Here is a 9,188-nt window from a genome sequence, read left to right as displayed (position 1 = left end):
CACGCCATTTAGAGTAAACATTTTCATATATATTATGCACGTTGTCCTTGTCAATGGCCGATTATAAGTAAGAGACAAATCAAACCAGTTTTGCAAGAGAGATGCTTTTTTCAGGCAAGTAACCGGGCCAGAGTGCTTTGAGAGGTGGAACAGCAATGCCTAGACTGAGCATTTCTGTCTTCCACCTTTTTTGGGGTGGGGTTGAAGAACAGTGGAATAAGAATTAAGAATTCAGATTATCCCAACCTCTGTTCTCTTTTCTTTGGGTGGAGAAGGACAGCAGAGGTCATTATGGACAACCACCCCCAGGGGACCTACACTGCTGGAATGGGGAGAGAAGAGTTTAATTAATAAACTGCGTTCTGGAATAGACAAAACCATAATTATCTTCTAAATATAATTTATTTCATTCTCATCCACAAAATCCACCAAACCAAATATTGTGTATTTATGATAAGTAAAATAAAATAAAGTTATAATATGCCTACAAAATAAGATCCAGAATGTATTTGAGATTTTGTAATTTAACTTAAAGAAAGGTGACCAAATACTTAAGATTAAGGGAAATGTTCAAATTTGTCTCAACAACCCTCCATCATTTATTCTTGGTGTTTCAACTCTTATCCTTGAAGTTCTTGGTGCTTTGGAGTTTTGCAGTAACAATCTTCTTTATCTAGTGGATAAATCAATAACAAATCACTTATTCCTTAGTACCTGAGAAACAAAGCCCGCAGAAGCCCTAATGTGCTTTTTGGTGTACCAGATTAAAGTGCGTCCACAATAAATCATCCCCAACTCTTCTTCTCTCTGAATCCCGAAAGGGCTGATGCCCTAGGTATGCTGTAAACGTTTCTCTTCTCGAGTGGCTCTCTGGGGTAAATGCTTTCTGTCCTCAAACCGGCCACCACCGTAACCCCTTCTTTGTCACGTAGCCTCATAGCATCTATATTTGGAAAAAAATGCTAAAAACTCCAGCTTTGGGGAATGGAGGAAAATAGGACAAAATAAACTAAACTATTTAGCCAATGATTGAACTGGAATTTAATGACAATGACGTTTACTTAATTGGAAGTTCTATCAAAATTTAAGTATGCCTATTACGGGTTGGATTGTGTCCCACCAAAAAGATATATCGGAGCCCCAACTCCCAGCCCCTCAGAGGGCTTTGAGACAAGGGTCTTGCAGAGCCAAACACACTAGAATGACGGCGTTGGGGTGAACTCCGGCCCAGCACAACCAGGGTTCTCCTAGAAGGTGGAAATGCTGACAGAGATGGGCAGGTACTAGAGGGAAGGTGTTGGGAAGAGACAGGAAAAGACGCTGTGGACACACCTGCCAAGGGGCGAGGTTGGTACTGAGTGTCCCTTGAGAGTCCTTGAAGGAGCCAACCCTGTGTCACCTCGATCTTGCAAGTCCAGCCCCCAGAACCTGGAGAAAGTATGCTCCTGTTGTTTAAGTCCTTCAGCCATGGCAGCCCCAGGAAACCAATGAAAACCCCTAAATTAGTGAAACATCCTAAACTAGCACATAAATATGAAATGCTTGGATAAATCCTGTTACCTGGAAACTCTGATGCTTTCCTAAATTTTACCAAATCACAGAGAGCTTCTAATTTGACAATTTTTTCATATAATAAGATACATAGCATTTTCCCATATGAAAGGATTACCATGTATACAATAGAATTTTAACACACTTACTGCCACACTAGAAAAAAATTTTCTTTTCCTCGGGGCCATGGTATTTTATTACGAAAATAGAGTAAAACCTCAGGGAAAAAAACAGTCTTTCTTAATTTAATGAAAAATTTGTTTTTTAATTGTTTTCTGCATGTGAATCATATGCAATTTGAAAAATAGTACACACGACTCCCAAGGTGAAGAGATGTGTGAGTTACACAAGGCCCCAGGCTCAAAACTGGCGCGAGTTAAATACAACTCACAGGGCCGTTAATGTGTTCAAACACCAGAAGTCGTAGAGGACGAAGTCAAGAGTGCGAAACCACCACAAATATCATGGTCTGAGGATTCCAACGGCTCCTTTTTTATGAAAATTTTTGTCTTTTATGTATATGATGGTTTCTTACATTGCTACAAGAATGCAAATTAAACCATGTTTGATGTATCCATTTGCTTCCTTCAGCAGCGCCATTTCTCAGGTTTATCTTTTGCGGCGTGAGGGTGTGTGAGCGTGTGGGCTCTGTTGTCTCACTAACTTTCCTCTTGTATTGTGGGGTCTAGAGCCCGTTTCGTTGGCCCAGACGAGAGTCCCATGGCCCTGCCAGGGATCCTGGGGACCGTCCAGGACAGTGAAGGCCATGTGGCTCAGGTAGGGTTTCCTGTTTTCCAGAATGGACGGATAAACTTCGCTCTGGCTTTGGAAGCACCTGCTGTTCCTTTGTGGTTCCCAAATATTTCTTTCCTGGACACTGCTGTGGCTGTGAGCTTGTCCCCACCTCTGCTCTCACCCTGGGGTCTCCGTTCGCAGCCCCCTCTGCATCAAATCCCCAACACTTGATGGCTCTGTCTCTCTCCATTCATATGCATCTATATGTGTGTGTGCGTAAAATAATAAATTATGCATGTAATTGTGCATATGTAAATTCATTGTTATTCCCAAATTACATAAAGAGAATAAATAACGTGTAATCTAATTATACAGATTAAAATTTTACAAGATTTACTTTCCCACTGCCATGACATTTTGGGGGGAGGACAGGCAGTGCACCTGAGCCCTCAGCATCCTATTGGACCACCGGGCCACACTCCGAGCGTGATCTCCGCCCGGCTGCAACTCCTGTAAGGACCGGCCACAGCTCGGGGGCAGCAGTCCCTTACGCTCCACCTTGCAGGAGACGGTACTGACAAGGGCTTCGTTGGAGGGAAAGGGTTTGGTTGTAGGTTCAAAGCAGTAACTCCCTTCCCTGTGCTCCCACCCCCTCGACCCTGTGTTAGCTCCCTGGGCACAAGCAGCAGCGTCCTGCGGCCACCGCCCAGCCCTGCCTGGACGCGAGCCCGGCCTCTGCTGGAGCCCCGTTGCGGCAGGGCCCCGTGCAGGGAGAGCCCCCTGAAGAATGTGCCTCTCAGTAACACCCCACTGTGGGGAACAAAGGACTGATGCAGCCACCACATGGGTGAACCTCGAAAACACCGTGTTGAAGGACAGACGCCCGTCACCGAGGGCCACGTGTGGCGTGGTGCCGTGCTCGTGACATGTCCCAAACAGGCACAGCCACAGAGACAGAGCGTAGAACAAAGTGGCGGCGGGGGGCTAGGGGAGGGGAGCATCGGGTGGGGCGAGGAGTGGCACCCAATGGCATGGGGTTATTTTTGGGGTAGGGGAAACTCCTGGCGTCACACAGCGGTGATAGTTGCTCGATCTCTCGTAAATATAACGAAACCCACTGAGTTGTACACATTGGCCCTTTGCACTCGGATGTCCAGTGTGACTCGACACGGCTAGCATCGTTAGCAGCTCATATGTCGAGCGGCACTCGACTCGTAGTTTCACCGTGGGGGGAAGGGGGATTTTTGTCTATTTTTCCAGTATCTTTTCTTGTTTTCATGAACATGAAAGGACAAGTAAAATGCAAATGCAGAGATGGCACACTAACTCCCAGGGGTAGATTATTATCCACTAACTTAGAGCAACGTTTAGATGGGAAGCTCCATATAATCACACCTCACCCTCACAAAAAACACAAAGATTGGGTTGTTTGTTCTAACAGAAAAATCAAAGGAGGAAGAAGAGAGACGATTTACATTTGCAAAACATGTGAATGTAAACCGGGTCTTCATGTGGGTGAACGTTTCAAAAAATATCACACCATGAAGAATTATAGAGATTAAAATTACTCTTTGAATGTATCAATAATTTGAAACACAAAAAAATCCAAATAAATACGTTTGTGTGAAGAGAAACTCCAGGTTTTTATTCTACTGCCGTGCTTTGTAAAATCTGGGGCATTTAAAAAATTAAATCCCAAGTAGAATAAAGGAATCGAGAAAAAAGCAAGCGAGCGTAAAGGGTTAAAAGGGTGCGTTTCATGGTGTATGAATCATGTTGAAATAAAACAAGGACCTCTTTGCCCGTCGGCACCGCAGTCGGCCCCGGGCCACATCTGCGCGGGTCAGGTGCGCCTGGCACTCGTGAGGCGGCGGGAGCTCTCCCGGACTTCTCCTGTCGAGCTCAGGGAGGCTGCGACTTGTCTCACAGTCCTGGGACGGCAGCCATCCCCGCAGGGCGTGGCCCTACTTCCTCTCCTCACGCCCTCCACGGCCAAACTGGCGCCTGGTTCCTTAAAGCCGGGCGTGGCAGCAAACTGGGAAACATCGGTGTGGTTAACTTCATTTTGGAAGGTGAAAGCGTACAGGTTGGGCCGAGAAGTAAGCGGGTGCGTGGATGGAGTTACTCAGAGTTTCCGTGCGAAGCATTGCGGAGAACACCAGGTGCGGGAAGGCAGGGGGAGAAACAGGTAAGGCCAGATGCAGCGGCATCAACCCCTTTCTGAAGACAAAGGCTCTCGGACACTAAGCCGTCCCGTGGTGTTCCAAGCACGTTAGATGGGATCCACGGTCCGCTCACCTGCAGGGGACTCAAACTTCTCACCGTTCGCACGGCTCTCGCCCTCTTTGGCGATGGTTCTGGTCGCCAGGGACGCCTGTCGAACGGTGCAGCTCAGCGCTCCTCGCCACACCCCGTACCGGTGAGCGCTCGACATGCGTCTCCGCAGTGACGCAACACACGAACCAGCTTCTGCGTATGCGGTTCCTTCGTGCTTGCGAACTACCTGGGTCAGACTCTGTCTTGGTGAACGGCTCGTGATGCGCAAGTGGCCGCGCTCTGGAACCCTAAATATCTGCAAACTTCTTTTTGCAGATACACATGAACTTATGTCAAGGAAACAGAGCTTTCATTACAGATACCGAACTATTTTCTGAGATCTTGCTTGAAACGCAGTGGTGACCAAAAAGGATTTGGGCATCACTCTGGACTGGTGAAAACCCCTCACGGGGAACATGCGGTTGAAACCGAGAAGGGATCATTAAAAAAAATCCTTATGCCTGTGTGAATAACCTGTTCAGCTGGTTGCACAAACAGCCTTGAGCTAGAAACACAGTCCGGAAGATGGGTGTGACTTCAGCCGCCCACTGCAGAGTGCGGGCCAAATGCGGAAGAGTTTCGCACCTCACGCCTGGGACTGTGTCTCTTCAGAGTTGGAATGGTCTGTCCGTTCTGTGGCATCCAGACCAGGACCTGCAGTTGTTCTCTGCTCCTCTCCTGTAAACACGATCATACCTGGAAGCTGACACGATCCAGGTGTGGGTTGGAGGGTATCGGTTTCTGTTTGTCTTGCATCTCAGAACATAATTGTCATGTGTACTAAAACATAAAATTTATTCTCTCCATAGGTTTTAACTAAATCTGCTATAGAAGAAGAGGCTGCTGGCAGCTTTTTCATCACTGGTTATGGTAGAGCTAAACACCTGATTATTTTTGTATTTAGTGCTTGTCCTATGAGGCCTGTGGCTCAATGGTAAATATACAGCCATTTAGAAATTCTGTGTCCCCTGAAACCTTTGTTATTCTTAGGAAGATCACTTCAAATTTGCTTTGTAATGCTTTTTAGGCATCAAGTGCTTTTAATTTCACATAACCATGTTTCCCAGCTCCTTCACTGTTATTAAAGATATTAATTTCATGAGAACTTAGAAGCCAGGCAATATTTTTCTAAGCAGCTCCTGGATATCACCCTGACATAAGATTGGCGTTACCCTAGCAAGTACTTACCAGATGGATTTCAGACAAGAAACAGCAAACAAAACTATGAAATGGGGTTTGGAAAGAAGTCAGATTTTTAAAGCACGTGTTTTTTTTTTGTTGTTGTTGTTGTTGTTTTTTCTTTTCCTGCCTCTGAACTTGAAATTTAAAACATACAATCATATTAAGGGATAACCGTCTTCCCTTGGAAAGGACAATGGCCGTAGAATCAGAAACTCTGCAGTGGGACCAAAACCCCGTCCGCACAGTGTTGTGGCTGCGTGTCGGCTTCAGTACACACTGTGTGTCCTTGCCACTTTTGTCGAAAGTCAGTGGACCGTGAACGGGCGAGTTCATTTCTGGGCTGTCTATTCTGTTTCTTTGCTCAATGTGTCTGTTTATGCCAGAACCAAGCTGCTGCTTACGGGAGTGTCGTACAGCTTGAAATCAGGTAGTGAGATGTCTCCAGCTTTGCTCCTTTTCGCTCAAGGTTGCCTTGGCTATTGGGTTTTCTGTGGTTATATATGAATCTCAGGATTGTATTTCTACTTCTATGAAAAATGACAGTGTGGTTTTGATAGGGATTATATCAAATATGTAGATCACTTTGGGTACTACGAACCCTTCAACAATGTTAGGCTTTTTGAGATCTATTACACAACATGGGGACTATAGATAATAATGGAGTATTGCATATGGCAAAATTGCTAAGACAGTATATTTCAAATGTTGTCACAGCAAAAGATGATAAGTATTTGAGGTGATGGATATGTTAATTAGTTTGATTTAGTCATTCCATATGGTATAGATATTTCATAACATCACTTCACACCCTGTAAATATATACAATTATAATTTGTCAACTTACAATAAAAATAGTCATTTAACATGTCTGGGTAAAACCTTCTTAGTTAAATTCCTAGAAATGAAAAGGAATGACATTACTACCTGAGTAAGAGAAATCTTTCTGTAAGTCAAGCAGCTTTTGTTTCTTTGTTTTCAACAAATTGAAGGAGGACATAAATTATGAGCTGGCATGTCATCAACTGACAACAAATGGTTTTGAGGATCCATCATTACATGATTTTCTCAAAGAATTTGGTGACATTGCCATAATAAACTTCTGCTCTTGTCATCTAAAAAAAAAAGAGACAAACACAGCCAATGCAACTTTGACTTTTAATAGACAGCTAAAACATTAGTTATTGATGTAAACAATCCCTCTTTTCTTAAAATTTAATAATTTTGAAAGTCACAAAGACGTTCTCTTCGCCATTTCTATTTCATGAGAAAGAAACGTCAGGGTGGGAATTGTGAGCAGTGAAGCACAAGCCTGTGTGATTCCTCCTTAGAATTCATACGCTTACTTTGCACTGAGAGAAGAAGAATCGTGAAACTATTCCCATGTGGAAAGAGCGAAAGCAAACTGCGTGGGCAGCAGCCGCGTGTGGTCAGGCGTGGGTGTACGTAGAACTGCTGAGCCTGCTGCAAACACTCCCCGCCCCGAACTTCGGCTTAGGAAATAGTGAGCGCTCCCACGCTCCCAGACCCCTGGAGAATCTGTTTAGCACTTTAAGAATGAACAGTTAGTTGAAGGATTTAAGGGATTCAACACCTGGAATTTCCCCAAGATGCCAGGACTTTCAACCCCACACCCCTCCCCGGAAGGTCACTGCCCATCCAGCGAGGCTGTGCGCTTGGCCGCTGGACCCTGGTGGGCTGCGCAAACCCTCACTCCCCTCTGCACCCACAGTGAGGGTTCCTCGGCTGCCTTCCCTCACTCTGGAGACCATCTGTACGGATTAACTGAGACAACAGACATCTGATATTTGCTTACAGAAGAGTTAGACTTTCTTCAAGAGGGGGATTATATATATATGGGAGGGGCTCTGGCTGGACCCAGGGCCCCTCCCCAACCCACCCCTGGGCTCCTTGAGACACTTCTCACCCTGAATTCCTTACCTGGTGCTGTCATGGGGTAGGAAGTATGGAGAGCTACTTCTGAACAAGGAAATTCTGAGAAAATTAAAAATTTAAGGGCTATAGTAATAATAGTCCATCTTTGGGGAAAATAGTCCATCTTTTGGGAAAAAAAGAAAAGGCACATTGTAGCTAGCTTGGTCAATGGCAGTTGTTACAATGTCAAGCCCATGCAATATGCTTCCAAATCTCCTCCCACTGGTTCCCCGTGATGTGCACTGTTGGTCCGTGGGACAGCTCGTTCACTTATTTCGGCTGAGGTGAGAAATTCCGCATCTCTCAGGCCTGCAATTTGGAAACCTATAACCAAACCAAATTTGCATTTCTGACGTTAAAGTCTCTTATTTTTACATAAAGGCCAACTATCCTCATGCCTCCGGATCTCCAGAGCTCTAGTCTTCCTCCCCCACATGGTGGATTAGGTATTTCTGGAAAATCGTAAATAATTCCTGAGCAAGAATGTCGCTTTCTCTAAGATGATGTAGTAAAGAAAACTTTCTGCTCAGTTTTCCTTCATGAAAAAGGTGCTTTCTCCTTTAAAAAACAGAGCACTCTAACGATTGTCGCCATATGAGTGTGGCTCAAAGAGTGAGACATGTCCTGGATCCATAACCACGTGAGCCTAGGATGACCCTGTCTGTCCTGGTTGGACCCAGGGCCCCTCCCCACCCCACCCCTGGGCTCCTTGAGACACTTCTCACCCTGAATTCCTTACCTGGTACTGTCATGGGGTAGGAAGTATGGAGAGCTACTTCTGAACAAGGAAATTCTGAGAAAATTAAAAATTTAAGGTCTATAGTAATTATAGTCCTATGAATTTTAATAACAGTTTCCTTGTGAGAAATGTGATGTATTATTACATCGAATGATTTTAACCCTCCACGTGTTTAAAATAATATTTAAGGTTGGCCATAGATATATATAATTTCAAAGATTTGTTAAATACTTTGACTTTTAAAAATGCAAAGTTTTACACATTTCATGGTTTACACATTTCAAAGTTTACACATTTCATAAACCAGTCAATGATGTACTATATATATATGTGTGTGTGTGTGTGTGTGCATCAGATAAATTTTCCTATAAGAAAAAGAAGCTAGGATATAATTATGCTTTGGTTTAAATGAGTCTACCAAACTTTAAACTTAATTTTGTTGACATTACGAGAGACAACTCAAGATTGTGTATTTTAAACCCTTATTTTAGAATTAAGAGGCTCTTTCTGTCTTTGGCACTTCCCATCTCTGAAGCCTGGTTTGCTCATCTGAGAAACTTCTAACTCACCGTCAGTTCCTTGTGATGTTCAGTGAGATGGCACAGGGGTGGGATGGTGGGTGGCACAGCAGGAAGCACTCGAGCTTTCTTCCTCCCAGCAGGGCACTGGCCTTGCTAAGTGAGAGCCCAGCGCGCACTCGACACATTTCTACTCCGGTCCCTGGTCCCACCAC

General features: G+C 44.6%; 1 long non-coding RNA gene across 1 annotated transcript in view; it reads left to right on the top strand.

The window, feature by feature from the left end:
* The first annotated feature begins 4,210 nt into the window (after positions 1-4,210).
* The window catches only part of LOC142861613 (uncharacterized), a 9,195-nt gene continuing 4,217 nt past the window's right edge, over positions 4,211-9,188 (top strand). The window contains exons 1-2 of the long non-coding RNA XR_012912833.1: positions 4,211-5,319; positions 5,412-6,211. This is a non-coding gene — a long non-coding RNA (uncharacterized LOC142861613). The remainder of the gene's footprint in view (positions 5,320-5,411; positions 6,212-9,188) is intronic.

This window comes from Microcebus murinus, chromosome 17, assembly GCF_040939455.1.
Source record: "Microcebus murinus isolate Inina chromosome 17, M.murinus_Inina_mat1.0, whole genome shotgun sequence".
Taxonomy (NCBI): Eukaryota; Metazoa; Chordata; class Mammalia; order Primates; family Cheirogaleidae; genus Microcebus; species Microcebus murinus.
This window is presented reverse-complemented; position numbering and strand designations above follow the sequence as displayed.